General features: G+C 42.4%; 1 long non-coding RNA gene across 1 annotated transcript; it reads right to left on the bottom strand.

Annotated features, from left to right (window-relative positions):
• Positions 1–285: 285 nt before the first annotated feature.
• LOC147581505 (uncharacterized) lies at positions 286–17,158 on the bottom strand. Its single transcript, XR_015249976.1, has 6 exons — positions 16,687–17,158; positions 14,113–14,209; positions 13,962–14,022; positions 4,902–5,029; positions 1,606–4,362; positions 286–417 (listed from the first exon to the last, which is right to left on the bottom strand). It is a non-coding gene; the product is annotated as an uncharacterized LOC147581505 (long non-coding RNA).
• Between the last annotated feature and the right edge of the window lie 167 nt (positions 17,159–17,325).

Here is a 17,325-nt window from a genome sequence, read left to right as displayed (position 1 = left end):
TCCACCACCTTCCTGAGTAACTTGGATATGCCTCTTCTGGCCAAGTGGAAGGGGTCCCATGAAGTAGGAATTATGTGATTTTGATGATTCCACATGGTCATTAAATGCTCTGATAGCTGCATTCACAACTGGCATTGCAGAATATGAAGAACGGTGAAAGCCACGTTAATAATTTAACATTATTAATTTTTATTTACTGAACGTGACAGAAATAGCACACAGAAAACATCACGACAAGTTGAGCGAGAGAGAGCATGGAAGAAAAAAAACTTAGGCTTTACCTTAGTTTTTTCCTGGCTTTTTTTTTTTTTTTTTTTGAACAAAAAGCTCTGCATTTTCATTTTGCAGAAGGGTCCAAAATTTATGCAGCCATCCTTGCGCTGGTTTGTGGAAATTTGGGCCAGTGTGCAAAGGCATCTGTGGGTTGGGTGGGATATAGGGTGGTAAGAAACAAATGAAGAAAAAGCAATAGTTTATGCTATTTGCAAGTGGATATTGATTGTCTCAAAATTCCAATGGGAAAAATGATTTTCCATTAGGAAAAAAGGGCAGGAGAAAAGCCATCAGGATGGTAAGCGGCCTGCTCATGCCCTCACAGCGTTGGGCAACACGGGGTGTTACGCTCTGGAAGAAGTGGCACCCAGCGAGCTGCGGCGAACCGTCTGAAGGGATTCCTCACATTTCAGCAACACAACTTAGGGACTCTCCTTAACAACCAAATTCCAAATGGCTGCACTCTCAAAAGGTACAAAGTCGGAGCACCTGGGTGGCTCAGTCGGTCAAGTGACCGACTCTTGATTTCGGCTCAGGTCATGATCTCACGGTTCATGGGAGCCCGCTGGGGATTCTCTCTCCCTCTCTCTCTGCCTCTTCCGCCCTCCCCCCCAAAATAAATACATAAACTTTAAGAAAAAGGTACAAAGTGAAGCTTATAAATCCGGCAGAATGTAAATTTATAAAGAACAAATAAGAGCGAGATGTTATCAACTTGGTTTGTCTTTAATTTACCCAGTGCTGGAAAGAATACTGGCCACCTCGCTATTCAATACTAAGTAGACACATCATGATGTTCAAACACAGAAGAATAAGGAACAATAATTTAAGTCACTTGAGATGGTTTTCACATCCTAAACTTCAGTGATTACTACTGTCACGCAATGTCTTGCTAGAGAGGCATTTTCATTCAAGATGAATATGTATAGTTGACCAGGGCTTTTAAAAAGCAATTGTCTGAGGCTCTCTGTACTTGAGATTCTGCTACTGGTTTCTCATTAAGGTGATTCATGAAATTTTTCAATTAGATTCCTATGTATTTTTAAAAACCAATTTGGTTTCTACCTTTCAGCTAAATGAATGAGTCAGTGCATCATGCAGACAGGTGTGGACTTGCATATTTATCAGGTTAAATGATCCTTGGATAGAACAGAGACAAGGGCAAGGACTTAAAAGAGAACCCAAGAAGATATAACTTTTTCAAAAGAGACTAATTGGGCAATATCCATAAACAGGTGAAAAACATTCAGCCCATCCATTCAAAATAGTGTGGTTAAGCATGGGTCTCGAGCCAGACTCCCAGGTTCAAATCCTGACTCTGTCACCACCTACCTTTGTAGTCAAGCAAGGTTCTTCCACTTTCCATGCTTTTTTCACATGTGGGATAAGACAATGACAGCGGCGGAGTCCCATGGCTGTTGTGAGAATTTGAGGGGAAATGACCTGCACGGCTTTGAATTTAACAAACACTTAATAAATGTTGGTTATTATTACTCCTAAAAAACATCCCTAACTCGTTTACAGTTAGCTTATTTGTAGCATGTTCATAAACTTGACCTTGAAGATGAACACAGAGGTAAAAATCCATGAGCTATTGAAAAGTATGAAGTGGTGCTCATTACCAAAGGGAATTAAAAATAGTGAAAAATACATATATTTTTAAAAATGAAAAAAAAAGATATTGCCAAATCCCTTAAACCTACCATATAGGTTGAAGGCATCCTACTTTAATTGTTGTCGTCACCTTCATGTATTGAAGTTTCTTGGTTTTCAGACACCTACCTCACTTTGCTGAATATTTTATGCTATGCATATGAAATATATAATCCATGTGCCTAGGACTATTTCTGTCTACTAGTTTTCTTTTTTCCTAAACACAGAGAAAAGGATTGCCTATGGCAAAAAAAAAAAAAGAGAGAGAGAGAGAGAGAATTCTGTCTTCCTGTCAGCTCCTTCTGCTACCAACACCAGGATTCCGAATTATATATTCACATAATTTGCATTTTCCCACTCTTAGTTAAAAAAAAAAAAATCAAGTCAAAAGCTAAAACCTGTTCCTTTTTATAGCAGCAAATTGCTTCTATTGCTCAAAACTAATTTAAAATAAAATCTAGTCACCCTGAAAAACATACGTGTGTGTGTGTGTATATATATTTTTTAATTTGGCTTCAGATCACTAGTCACTCATATTCCCACATAACACCTTTTTTAAATGTAATGTTTTCCTGGAAGAAGTGGGAATACAGCTTTATTCTTGTTGCAAAGCATTGCTCAATCCTGTGGTTAGCATCATGCTTGTGATCTGGTAGATAACTAATATATCTTTGTTGAAAGAACAAGTGGATAAATGTATGAATGAATGAATGAATGAATGAGCAAAGTAAAACATATCAAGCCTGAAAAGCAAATATAGTCTTTGCCTGGCTTTTACTTTACTCCTAAACACATTTCCTAACCATGTCTCTGCCTTCTAACATTAAAACTAATAAATACAAGTACCCATGTACTTGAGGGTTCCCCAGTAAAATACATGTCCCGACACCTAAGGTGCTTCAGCCTCAATGAGATGACTTTGTTTTCTGTGACAGTAAGTTAAGATTATAACTAACATATATTCGTCAAATATATTATGCATATAAAATGCTCAAAGGTACAGTGCCCAGCATATATATGTCAGGCACTGTGCTAAGCACATTATGTACACAATCCCATTAACATCTTCCACATCCCTATAAGATAGTAGATAATATTCTATTCTGAAGCTTATATCTGAGGCTTAAAGAAGTTAAGTAATTCCCCCAGCAGGTATACAACCAAGATCCAGACCCTTGTCTAGTTCCTACACTGATCTCTTTGCTGCTGTGACAAACTGCTTACTGTGATGAAAGAACACAAGGGAGTGGACAGAGGTGACCTCTAACTCCTGGAGCTGGTGCCAGTGACAGGCTGTGGTTTGGTGGGAAAGTTAGGACTCTGGGCTAGTATCAGAACAGACTGGAAAGAGGCTGGGGCAACAAGCCATGGGAAAAAGATAGAATATTAAGGCAAAAAACAGTGAGAATGGAAGACTGAAATATTGGCCTCTAGCTAGAGTCATATAATTTATCCTTCAAACCAAGACCCTTGAAAGTGAAAGGGGATTCTAGTTATAATTGTAGTAGGACAACACTACAAACTGGGACTGTCCTGAGTAAACTAGGAAATATGGACACCTTTCCTGTGTCCTTCTCTTGCTATTTTTTCTTTTATTCCTTCTTTTAGTCCTCTCTTCTTTTATCTTCCTCTTTACTTTCCCTCTGTGTCTCACTGGCTTTTTCCCTGTACCTCAAGGGGCAATCATTTGCCATGATTATCTGAGATTGGGAAGTTCGCTAAGTGCCTCATATTTGAACTTATTTGACAAATGCTACAAAAGAATATTTCCCCTTGTGCTATATTAGTTATCTATTGCTGCCAGGCAAAGTACCCAAAGTGCAGAATCCTAAGAAAACATTTAATATCTCACACAGTTCCTGAGAGTGGGGAATTCGGGAGCAGCTTAGCTGGGTGATCCAGCCCCAGGGTCTCTCACGAGGTTGCCATCAAGCTGTGAGCTGGGACTAGTCATCTGAAAGCATGGCTGCAACTGGAAGATTGACTTCCAGAAAAGCTCACTCACATGGCTCTCTTGGAGGACTCTTGTTTCTTGCCACGTGGACCACTCCATTCAGCTGCTCATGCCATGGCAGCTAACTTCTCCCAGAATAACCGAGAAAGAGGCACAGTGGCTTGCACAACCTAGTTGTACAAGTTTCCCTCTCTCACTTCTACTTTATTCTAGTCATTAGAAAGGAGTCATTAAGTCCACAGACACTCGCATGAAGGGGGGGATTGGACTCTACCTCTTGAGGGGATACATTTAAAAATACCATAGTCCACCCTCTGTCCACAAATTACTTACATTCTTCCTACGTGTAAAATATACGCACTCTTCATAAGGTCCACAAAATCTGATGCGTCAGCTCAAACTCCAGAATCTCATCATCTAAATTAGTTTCTGGTATGGATGAGGCTCCTTGGGTACAGTCCTTCAGTAGAGTTTCTCTCAACCTGAAGATGTGTGAAGAACAGAGACAAGTTACCTGCCCCTGCCACACACACACACACACACACACACACACACACACACACCCAGTATACAATGGTGGAACAGAGACAGGATAGCCATTTAAACAAGACGTTCTTGTTTAAAAGGGGGGAAGCTGGGAAGAATAAAGGAGTCAGTGGTTTGTAGCCTTGCTGAAAGGCTGGAAGGTCCTTCGTTAAGATTCAGTCTTCTTCCTGCCCAGGAATAATTTCTCTACGGCTCTGGGCTGCTCTCTGGGCTCTTGGTTCTGCCATCTTAGTTATCCCTCCTTTTTCACGGAATGTAATATACATGTGCAGCTGTGTGATTTCCTCCAAGGTGTCCAACTTAAAGCAATTTGGAAGTCCAAAGGACCCTTTTCGCTACTACTATCTCTGTCTCCAGTAGTGTTTCTATGAATAGATTTCTCTTTAAAACGTCGTGACTCTCCTATGTATCTTATTGGCTTCTCTCTATCCAAATGCCATACTCATGAATGTCTTGGAGATAAGACCTTCTCTACCTTGGACATCTGCTGAGACACTGTGGGCATGGCTGAAGCCAGAGTAGCCACTTCCAAGAAGGCTCGCTCTCATGGCTGTTCACTGGAGGCTTTGTCCCCTGCTACATGGGTCTCTCCATAGGGCTGATCTGAGAGAGAGGAGAACGTCATGGTGACTTTTTTACCTAGGTTTTGAAGTTTTCTACCATCAATTCTGCGTTATTCTATTCGTTATAAGTGAGTCCAGTCTATACTCAAGAGGAGAATTAGCTTCCACTTCCTGAAGGGAGGAATATCAAAGAATTTGTGGACATATTTAAAGTTACTACAGCTGCATAATTTTTCAAAGTTGACTTTTTCATTTCATTTCATCTCTGGGAATCTACCCAAAGAAAATAACAAAATATAAGGGAAATAGTATGTGAGCTGGGTAAGCTATTTATGTTATGTTATACCAGTGAGAACTTAGAAAACATACCTAAATATTCAGCAACAGAGGAATGCTTTGATGAATTATAGTATTTCTACAGAATAGAATACTGCAGAAATGTTTAAAATCATTCTGAAGCCCATGGAGTAATATGAAAAATACTTGTGATAAATTTATGAAAGAACACAAAATTGTATGTTGGAAAAATATGCACCAAAGAGAGACCGGATGAGAACATACTAAAATAACAATAATGGTTGTGGTAGTTGGTGATACCATAGGAGATTTCTGTCTTTCTCTGTCTCTCTCTGTCTCCAAATTTTCTGTTCTGTATTTTTCGGTAATGTATAAGTCTATGATTTTTTATTTTGCAAGAGGCAATTAAACATAATACTGACTTTCTAAGTGAGAATTCAGTGGGCATTTGTGTCCTTTTTTTTATGCAGCAAAAAATAGACCACTCAGATTGATAGACAGTCTTGCAAAGTGTCGTATCAGTGGTGGAAGAGGTAGGGAAGAGAACATACTCAAGAGTGGTAACTGAGAAGAATCTACTAAAAGGAAACAACAGAGTAGAGTCGAGCACCCCAGGGAGTTGGGTACTAGCCCTGCCCCAGGTCTGATGAGACAAAGAGTGTGGGTAGCTTTAGTCACAGAAGCTGTGATCTTCATACATCTGGGAAGTGAAGCAAACACTACCCCCCCCCTTTATTCTCTGGCCCTCTCCATCACCTGCCTGCCTCCGACTGATTGAGCCAACAAGAATCCAGAGTTTGAAGGAGTCCCTTGATTATAAATCTTAAAAGGTGAGCCACCCATAACACAAAGAAGGGTAGAGAATGGAACTGAAAGGGCAAATGGAAATACCCGGCATGGGAGATTATTTAAAGTAGCTGGACGATGCCCTGCTTTGGTGAGAAGATCCCAAGGATCTTGCGTAAAATTTATGCTTTTATACTAAAAATGGACTTTGAAGTTTGAGGAATATACATTATGACATCCAATTGTTCAAATGAACATGTCCAGATACCACACGGGTTATGAATAGTTTCACTTCTGGACACAAACAGACGGCCCACATCGTAGGTCATGGCATCCAAATCAATTCTTGAATCTGGAAGTACATGTCTTGAACAGGTTTTATGTGCGTTTACACAGTATACAAACCAGCGGGATATTTTTGATGATGTACACACCAGTGAACCTCCTAATAAAGTTATCCCCATTCAAAAAACAGCTGCAAACGTGGACATTTTCTTTAGCTGTATTGTAAACTTCATTAAGGCGGTTCTTTGTTGTGTTTGGTGTGGTTTTTTGGCTCACCATGTATCATCACCTATCACAATACCTCAAACTCAGGAACTCATCAAACTTTAAAGAGTGGATGAATGACTGGATTTATTAAAGGACTTTCACGTGTTGCTTTTCCATCTTTTTTCTTGAGAAAACAAGAAATATCCTTAAGAAAGGTCGAAGAATTTCAATCACTTGCTTAAAATCAAACAGCTAGTAAGTGGCAAAACTGGAATTCGCACCCAGATTTTTTGGTGCAACCGCCTGAAGCTAACAGAACTCTTTAACCCAGGTACTTCCGTTATATTTCTAATATCTGGCCTGAGATATGACCACACTCATGCAATGCAAACATGATAAAACTTCATCTTTTCTTCTATGTCTCTGGAAATAAACTTAACGTTCTTCCAAATGAGGATATTTCATTATATAGTTTAACATAAATGTACTCTTTTTCTATGCAAATGGACATTATGGTAAAATAATCCTACATTCCACTATCTGTTTAAGATAGAAACTTCTGGGGGGTGCCTGGGTGGCTCAGTCGGTTAAGAATCAGATGGCAGCTCACGTCATGGTCTTACAGGCCATGAGTTCAAGCCCCACGTCAGGCTCTGTGCCAACAGCTCGGAGCCTGGAGCCTGCTTCAGATGCTGTGTCTCCCTCTCTCTCTGCCCCTCCTCTGCTCACACTCTGTCTCTGTCTCTCCCTCTCTCAAAAAATAAATAATAAACATAAAAAATAAAGATAGAAGCTTCTGTACTATTCTTTAGTCTAATGGTGGTTGTCTTGAAGGTGGTAGTGTCTCCAGGGAGAGGATGGTTTCGTCAGAATGTCTAGGAGCGTTGGTCCTGGCATTTAGGGAGCAATGGGACCAGGGATGCTGAATGAGCCGCAGTACTCAGGACAGTCCCGCGCCATGAATAAACTGTCTTGACCAAAATGCCAACAGCATCTCAGCCCCTAAGTGATTCTTCCACTTTTGCTAGGTTAGATCTTCTACCTGACTATATTTCCTATCCCAGGCATATTTAATATTCTTTAAATAGAATCTAGCAATGACATTTTACTGGTTCCCCTGTGACCTTTAACTTCCAGGGCTTCGCTTCTTAAATTAAACTAGCAACGTGTGGAGTTTTAAAGACACCAAGGCGGTTCCTTTATACTCTATACTCGCAGCGGACAGCAAACAACAGCAGGCTGGGAGTCAGGCGGCCTGGGTTCTTGACTCAGGTTCTCGGATAGCACAGCATGACCTTGGGCAAGTTGTCTGATCTCTTTACTGCTTCTGCTTTTTCATCAAAAATACAGAGGACAAGGAAGTGACTTTTCAAAGCTGCACCCCTAACACTGAGTGAGCAGCAAACCTAAACGACACCAAACCGGACCAGAGTGTGAAGCGTTGTACATGAAGGTGTAACTCAGATAGAATCTCCAAAGAAAACCTCCCCGATGCCCTAAGTTACCTACGTGGAATGGTGATGTGTAGGCAGTTCCAAAGGAGAAAGAAGTAACCATTTCCACCTTTCTAACTCTGTGATCTTTTATGCACGTTACTTAGAAACAACATCTTCTCAGAAGTCACGGTTAATGGCAGTGGAGGCAGCCAGAGCCATTTTCTTCCTCGGTGACTGCAGTCGAGTGGAGACTGCAGGTCATGAAGAGGGATTCTGAAAATCAAGATCTCGGAAGTTCAAAAATGGATTCGGGCCCTGCTATGGTGTATGATGAGCCTAGTGGGGGTTATGAACCTGTCCATCCCTTGGGCCTTCTCCCAGATTCCCTTTCTGCAGACTCCAAAATCTAGGAAATCTGCTCTTTCCTATTCAGATCCCTCTGGCTTTTCCTAGAATCTTTCCCCTCCTCTGCATCCCCTTTGCCATGGTCCCAGGTCAGGATTTCATTTTCTTGCAAGGGGTCGAGAACAAGGGTTTCTAATCTTTTCTTTTCTGTCTTTCCACTTTATCCACTATAGTGCTTTCAGAATTATGTCTCTAATGTAAATTTAGCATCTTGTTCTCCTATCAAAGAGCTAGTAAGTGGCAGAACTGGAATTCATACCCAGAGTTTGTTCTCTTGTTTTAAATTATTCGAAAGCTCTCTAGTGGCTATTAGGAAAAATTCAAATTCTGAATAGCATACAAGACCTTTTTTTTTTTTTAATTTGACAGAGAAAGTTGTGTGTGTGTGTGTGTGTGTGTGTGTGTGTGTGTGTTAGCAGGAGAGAGGGGCAGAAGGAGAGAGAAAGAGAAAATCTTAAGCAGGCTCCTCACTCAGAATGGAGCCCAACACGGGGCTCAATCCCATGACCCTGGGATCCTGACCTGAGGCGAAATCAAGAGTTGGACACTCAACTGGCTGAGCCATCCAAGCATCCCAATATCTTTTTCTTTTCTTTTTTTTAATGTTTTATTTATTTTTTGAGAGAGAGAGAGAGAGAGAGAGAGAGAGAGAGCACAAGCTGGGGAGGGGAAGAAACAGAGGGGGACAGAGGATCTGAAGCTGACAGGGTGACAGCAGTGAGCCTGGTGCAGGACTCAAAGTCACACACCATGGGATCACGATTGAACCCAAGTCGGACGCTCAAGCAATTTAGCCACCCCCCCGGGTGCCCTCTTTTTCTTTTGTCTTAATGAGCTGACACCTACTTTATCTTTGACTGTTCCTCTACTCTAAGCTCCCTTCTGTTGGTCAGTGGCCTGTCTGGTCTTAGATTATTCCTCATCCTTCTTCTGTTTTGCTTTATGCTCAGGGCACTGTTCTGCAAACCAAGGTTCTCCAGGCTCCCTTGCCATCTGGCTTGTAACTAAATTTCATGTTTCTCTCTCCCCCTCATTCTCTCTCTCTCTTCTCCCTCCCTCCACTGTGCCTCCAGCAGTGACTACATCACCTCAGTGGCCCCCAGTATTTACCAGGTGACCCATCATCGTGGGCCGTTGCACCACCACCTTCCCCTTGTTCTGGGGAGCAAGTGACCTCCTGCGGTTGCCAATCTTGTGTTTGTCTCACTTCACCATGGTTGCTCTTTCAATCTTCTAACATTTTTTAAATTTAATTTCCCATATTAAGTTCCTCCCACTGAACTACCTGGTGTGGGTTTTGCTTTTCTGGCTGGATCATGACTAATCTATTCCCTTCCTTTCTAGTTCCCAAAATAGGCCTCTCAAGAGAAGAAGGCATTCCCTGTGCGAGAAAACCATCCCTTCCATTTCTCCGTGATGCAAACTCTTCCTTATCCTTTCCACTTTAGCACAAATTCCGTTTTTGTTACTCTTCTAGGCACATTCCAGGCACTATGTGCTTGGCACAGTACTAAATGTACAGTTAGATCATCATTGAAAGTATTTGTACATTGGTCTCACATTGGTCCTTAAGCTCCAAGGGGCACCTGGGTGGCTCAGTTGGTTGAGCGTCCGACTTTGGCTCAGGTCATAATCTTGCGGTCCTTGAGTTCGAGCCCCGCATCAGGCTCTGTGCTGACAGCTCAGAGCCTGGAACGTGCTTCGGATTCTGTGTCTCCCTCTTTCTCTGCCCCTCCCCCACTCATGCTCTCTCTCTGTCTCTCAAAAATAAACATTAACCCATAAGCTCCTTGAAGCTAGAGACCATGTTATTTAGTTTAAATATCCCCAGTACCTGAGCATACAGTAGGCAATCAATAAACATTTGTTAAATAATACACTACATGAATTTTGAAAAGTTCACGGCTGATATTTAAGCAGCTTCAACAGTTTCATGATATTTAAATTTTGTAAACATATCAGAAACTCCAGCTATTTTCTAAGGGTTGTAGTTATAACTGACCTTTTTATAAAGAAAATTAATTAGTACTTTCAGCCAAACCAGATATTTTATTCCAGTGTTGGAGGAAGTGCTTGCTATATTTAACAAAATAATGGAAAATTGATGTTTATAACACTAGTTTAAGTCACTGGAATCTGTATTCAAATATGCGTAGTTTATTGTATCTGAGATGCTTCTAATTAAAGAATAATTATAAATTCCTATAGGTCACTGTCTTTACCACTGGAAAAGTTTCATTATCACATCATATATAAATAAAGTCCAATTTAACTTATCTATCTATTAAAAATATTTCTATCCATTAAAAATATTCAAGGGAATGCTTAAAAGAATGAACATTTGTTATTCAAGCTTATTATTTGGCTCAGGGCATAAAATCCAAGATCTCTGATCATTTGGACTTCGAACCCTCAACCACTATTTTGAGTGTTTGAGAAACAAAAACTTACATCACTTCATATTCCAGATATAAAGGTCATTGATATTCCACCACGAAGCTAGCATTTCATAGCATGATCCATTATCAAAGAGACTGACATATGAGCAGAGAAAAGTGTTATCAACCAGTGAAATAATCCAAAGAAATTCAGAATATGGAGTGTCTAAGTATCCTTGAAAATAATTGTAGACTCAAAGATCCTGAGGCATAAAGCATAATTTACACTGGATAAATTCTAGCTGTTGGAAGAACCCCTGATGATCAAAATTTTTCTACTACAAATCTGAGCCAACATGCCTTTTTTTGTTAAATGTCATCATTAAATATTTATTAGTCATTTTCCCTGTTCTTTTCATAGCCCAAAAAAAACCTGGTTAATTTTTTTCCTTTCCACAATTATAAACCACACTCCAAGCTTGATCTTCAAGTTACATTGAAAGTCTTTGCACAACACCTAAAAATGCTTCTCAATAGTAAACATTAAATATTTTTAAAATTAATATTTATTTATTTACTTATTTATTTATGGAGAAGAGGGTGTCTTGAACCAGAGCTAATGTGGGTTTGTACAGATCACTGGGCAAAACACATTAAATCTACCCTACAGCTTGACAAAGACAGAGCTGAATATAGGCAATTCTTTGAGCAACCCAATGATTATCTGCTCAACCAACAAAAGACAAAGGGTCCTGATGCCCAGTGGATGAAGACAGACAGGTTGGAGTTTTCCTTAGTGTGGAAGCTATATCTTCAAGCACCCTTGGCTGAAAAGCTAAATCCAAGATTCAGTTTTTTGTATAGGAATTTGAGTACAGTATTCTGATAAGTTTCTCCCTGCATATCTCTTGAAAGCAATCATTTGTATACAAGCTTCAGATTGAAGAATATCTAGTGTTACCTCTTCCCCCTCTGTTATGATCCTTCTGGCTCCTTGTCTTTAAATTTACATCTTCAAAGAAAGAAAGCTCCTAGGGGAGCCTGGATGGCTCAGTTGGTTAATTAAGCATCCGACTTCAGCTCAGGTCATGATCTCCCAGCTCCTGGGTTCCAGCCCCACCTCGGGCTCTGTGTTGACAGCTCGGAGCCTGGAGCCTGCTTCGGATTCTGTGTCTCCCTCTCTCTCTGCCCTTCTCCCACTCGTGCATGGTCTCTCTCTCTCTCTCTCTAAAAATAAACACTAAAAGAATTTTTTTTTTAAAGAAGAAAGCTCCTAATATTGTGAGCCTAAAAATGTTTTCAACTTTTTGCTACCCTTCATTTTTTTGTTTCTTTAATTAGAGAGGGAACTTTTTTGTTTGCTGCATTTATAAATCTAAAGCCTGACTCATGAATATTCAGACAAGATAAAATGTCTAGTCAGTTCTATCCAGTGGAACTTCCTTTGATGAAGGAAATGTTCTAGACATATGACTACAGGCACTTGAAACGTGGCTACTATGACTGAGAAAATAGAATTTTTAATTTTTATTTTATTTAAATTAAGTTTGAAGAGCTACATATGGCTAGCAGCTACTTATTGGACAGTGCAGGTCTAGCCACTATGACTTGAAAGGCACCAAGGAGATTCCTCTGTCCCCACTTCCTGTATCCCTAATTTCCCATAGTGCCTCAGCGTCTGTGAGCTGAAACTGATCCTTTAAGAAACAGGATACAGAATAAAATTAAAACTATGATCCCGTCAACACTCCTGGTTGCAAACACAGGTCAGTGCCAGTTGACTCACACACACGAAAAGATTTTTGCGCGTCTATGGACCCCCCCCCCCCCCCCCCCCCCCCGCAGAATCAACAGGAAGCCTGAGGAATGAAGCTTGAGTTAGCAGAGATGAATCTGATGCGTGGCCAAGATCCTGCCATCAAGAAGAGTCTGCGGAGGATGCCATTACTTGCCCTGATGGCACTGGACACTTGCCAGCACAATGCGGGACTCTGTTGCCCTTGGTCTGCTAGCCACTGACCCTTCGACTCCACAATGGCCACATCAAGTAATGTCTAATTGAAGCTTTGTCTTTGTGTCACTCCTTAAAGATGCTGCCAGCCCATGAGGTGCAAACGTCTGCCTACTTTTTGGATTCACAGACACTGCCTTCTTCCCATTTGGGGGCAAGGGAGGGAGGTTAGTGTAGGCCACAACATTCACTTAAGTGAAAACTTTTGATCTATTTCTAAAAAAAAAAAAATTAACCCTAGCACAAACTGTAAAGAAGTGTAAGTAAGCATGATCAAAATGACTTCGCTAAACAGAAAAATGTTCTCTTATTTCTTTTCAATTTTCCAAATATTGCTTTTTTAGTAATTAATCATTAGCCACCAAAGTATCACATACATTGTGGAATTAAAATATAATTAGTTACAATTGTGCATTGAAGTTAAATTCGTAATTGATAATTGCCTTGGTGAAGCTAAGGGTCGCTGCTATTGAAATCTCTGAAAAATTCCGAGCCGCACGGCTTGGTGTGCGCCTGCCATCTAGTGGTGAGACAGGTGAATACCACCTTGGTGTGCGCCTGCCATCTAGTGGTGAGACAGGTGAATACCACCATAGAGATCCTAGAGCGCTTGAAAGGCCAAGTTTGCCGGTTTTTCCCGCTTCACAGTTTCCCCAATGTGTTGACCCAATCAACCACCTATTTCTTAAGCCTTTGCAGTTATCTTTCATCATATTCCATTCCATTTCGTGCTAACTGCAAACTGTCGATCTCTGGGAGCCAAAGTGTCTCTTGGCACTACTTTGTAACCGCATTCCCTGAGCCAGATTCCCTTTCTAAAATGGCTTTTATTTTACCTGTGTCCGGAAACAACACGTGGTTTGGGCAGGCTACCATTCTCCCACAGGGAGTATCTTGGCCACTATTATAAAAGTGCTAATGAACACTAGCGTCACTGATGTCACGGACTGATAACTTACAAAAGGATTTAAGTTTAGTTTAAGAAAGTAATGAAAGAGGATCATCAATATTTTTGCTGACCGCTCTAAGAAGGATGGGAGAATCCTAAGTAAAGGAATGCATCCAGATCTCAACTTCATTCCTTTCTGTCCTTGTAAATGTCGGAGGCAGTATTTATCACGTACCATATCCTAATAGCAATATCAATACAATCCATTTCTCACATACCTGAGAGTAATCAAATCGACTTGACACTTCAAAGATGCAATGTTTCCCTCCGAGAACACTTCTGGAAGCAAAGAGAAACTATCAAGCCAGTGACCTAATAACGTTGCTGGTGCATGGTTTTGCTCAAAAGATGACCTAAGGTAGGTCATACCTAAGGTAGAGGATAGACAGCATGAATGGTGGTCCAAGACTCAGGATGGGTCCATGGCTCCCCAGGCTCGGTTGCCATGTTATTCTTGATTCACACTCTGAAAGGAAGTAAGTGAACATTTTAATCTGGCTCTGGAAGAAGGAGGAAGATTTGGAGTCTTAACAATGATAGTAAAATAGATTTGAGACTGGGGACTACAGAATCGGGGGGGAGTGGTTCAAAGTACTTGACTGGAGACAGAAGAGGAAAATCAAGTTTCCTCTGTGGGAACAGGGTCTGGTAATGGAGATTTTGAAATTTTGGAGGTGAATGACTTTGATAAATGACTGAGTGGGTGGAGCATCTAGGCAGAAGCCTGGTAAGGGTGGAATTATCGTTCTTAGGGTCTGGCTGGGCCTGGTAAGGAAGCCTTTCTCCTCTTCTTGTGTGCCCCCTTTGGCTTCCTGCTTGCCTGGCCACTCCCTTTCCGTTAGTGTTGCCCTCTCCTTCTTTAGCTGTAGCTGACTCTCTTTTTCATAAATGGCCATAGCAGTTTTATCAAAATTATCACATGAAATTCACAATTGGATGTATTGATTGAATATCTAAAATTTGTGAGTTGAACCTTCTGTACTTCTAGTGAAAGTTTCTAGTGAAGTTTCTTAATTGTCTATGACCTTCAAATTGTCTTCCTGTTGATGCACAGCCTTAAATAAGGCAAAAAAAAAAAAAATCAAAGCCTCTCTATTCTGAAATTAAAGCTTTACCTCCACTCTTACTAGATCCTAACATCTAGAGATTGGGTACTCAACCCAAAAGCTTACGTTTGTGAATGCATGCTTATGCCTGCCTAATTAGAGCCTAGGCAGAGATAAGTCTTGTCATCGTGTGACTTTGGAGATGATTATTCCTGGGCTACATTCTTTTTTTTTTTTAAGATAAGAGTGATATCCTTGAAGAACCCAGTAATAGTAGTATTCTTAAAATGGCTAAAAGTAGGTTGGGGAGTATTCCGCAAATATTTATTACAAATGAGAACACTTAACATTTTAGATACGTAATAACAATGTAGCTTCCTTCAAAGATGTTACACCTACACATTCCTCCAAAGGGATAAAAGATATGTCAACTGTGTGATCCTGTTCCATTTTGGACCTCCAGACCCTGGTAAAACGATTAGGAGACGAACAGCATCTGCTACCTAATCAGGTTCAATTTGTACTTTATTCTACCGCTCCCATATGGGAAGTGTGACTTTGCATTTCATTCCTTAGGAATCATCGGTGACCTTCTTCCATCACAGATTTGCTAGTCTTGGTGGGGTGGAGTCCACGAAGGAGTCTTTGACATTAATAATGAGGCAAACGGCATTAAAATTGGCCCTCAGCACGCTGCTGCTAATGCCACACACGCAGGCAATCAGGGAGGACGGCAGGCGGGGGTGGCGGCTGTTGAGTCCGTTTTGCCCAAATGCGGCTACTCACTTCACTGGTAGGGACTTTTATTTTTTGTCTTTAGATTCTTCTGGTGGGAGCATAGGGTTGCTATTCATGGGAAAAGTTAAAGATTCCAGGGAAGTTATGTTTTCATACTAATCTACCCTACAGGGTACCGAATAAAGGGTATTAGGTGCTGCACCAAAATAAAATGATTCACTGGGACAGAAATGTTCTCATTTCAATTATTTAAAATCCCACAGAAACTTGACTGGCGTTTTCTCTGCATTTTTGAATAGAAGTGTGAAGAGATGTGTGTGTGTGTGTGTGTGTGTGTGTGTGTGTGTGTGTGTGTGTGTGTATGTGTGAGATATAGTAGCTATTTCAGGAGAGAGTAGCTTGCTTTTTTAATCAACAGAAAAATAATCGCAAAGGCAGAACTGCTGAAATTTCTTTGACTGAATTTATGCCATTCAGAACCCTTTTTTTTTTTCATTCCATATGGTTGCTGTGTGGCCTAAATACATACATTCTTTAATGTTAAGTAAAATTGTGCACACTAGACATGGTCATTACGTATATAATTCAGATACAGTACATTTATTGAGGTGTCTCCCTTTGGAATCGGTGCGTTCAGAATCAGAGGAAGGCTAAAAAGCAAACAATCTCAAAAGCATTCGTGTTTTAGGGCTTTGGTCTCACTGCATTTAGAATTCCCTCCACGATTTTCAGCAACCACTCCAGACCCAGCTACATGCTAAATTTAGAATTGCCGCCACAAAAGAAGGCATGGTAGTGAAGAATGGGCTGGGGGTGAAAAGAGTCCACGGAAGAACCCCGGGACTCCGGTGTCAGGCGGCGGCGGGCATGGTGATGCATAATCACTAAGTAACGTGACAAAAGAGTTCAGATTCCCAGAGCAAGTCATCTGTGATTCTAACTCCGGTGATCTCTGGATGCACAACCACAGGGCTTCTTCCTCATTCCACGGTCCCCTTGCACGCCAGCAGACAGCCCCGCAACTCTTCCGAGGGGTGCACCGCGGCCCCCCTTCGTCCCCCCAAAACCATGTGGCAAAGTACGCTTCGTCGCCCCCCAAAACGACAATTCAGCAGGTCTGGACAATCGGCCCCGCCCTTGCTGCCCTCTGCCTGTTTACCTGGACCCACAAGTTGAAGCGAGAATTTTCCACGCCCGGGAGGGACCCTTGCCTCAGCGCCTGAAGGCTTTCTAGGGGCGCGTCTATCCGGGTGGGCCACTGGCTCCCTACCTGCCTCGGCAGGTGAGGGGTCCCGTGCGCCCAAGGCCAGCTTCCCGGGTCGGTTCTGTCACCCTCCCCTCCCCCGCGCGCGTGTCTGCGCGAAGTGTGGCCGCTGCAGCTCCCGGACGGGGCCCCGAGTTGCGGGCGCCAGCGGGGGCTGGGGGGGCTCCCTCGCCCCTCGCCCGACGCCCGCAGCCAGTGCCGCCGACCCGAGCCGTGGCGCCCGCCTCCCCCTCTCTACCCCGAAGCCAGGCTCCAAGGGGGAGGCGGGAGGGCCGAGATGGGCTCCTTCACTCCCACCGCGGGCGCCCTTGGTTGGGGGGGGGGCAGCGGCGAGGGGGCGCGGGGCCGCGAGGGGCCCCGGGGCGCAGGGGTGGCCGCCCGAGGGCGCAGCGGGCCCGGCGGGAGGAGGCAGCCGGGGGACGGAGGGGCGGGGACGGGCGGGGGCGGGGCGGAGACTCCCGCCGCCTCCTTCCGATCCTCCCCCTCCTCGCCCTCCCCCCGCCCCTCCTCCTCCTCCTCCACCTTCTCCTCCTC

This window comes from Puma concolor, chromosome B1 (genome assembly GCF_028749965.1).
Source record: "Puma concolor isolate L17-30 chromosome B1, mPumCon1.1.hap2, whole genome shotgun sequence".
Classification (NCBI taxonomy): Eukaryota; Metazoa; Chordata; class Mammalia; order Carnivora; family Felidae; genus Puma; species Puma concolor.
Note: the sequence above shows the minus strand (reverse complement) of the source record. Positions and strands in the feature narration are given on the sequence as shown.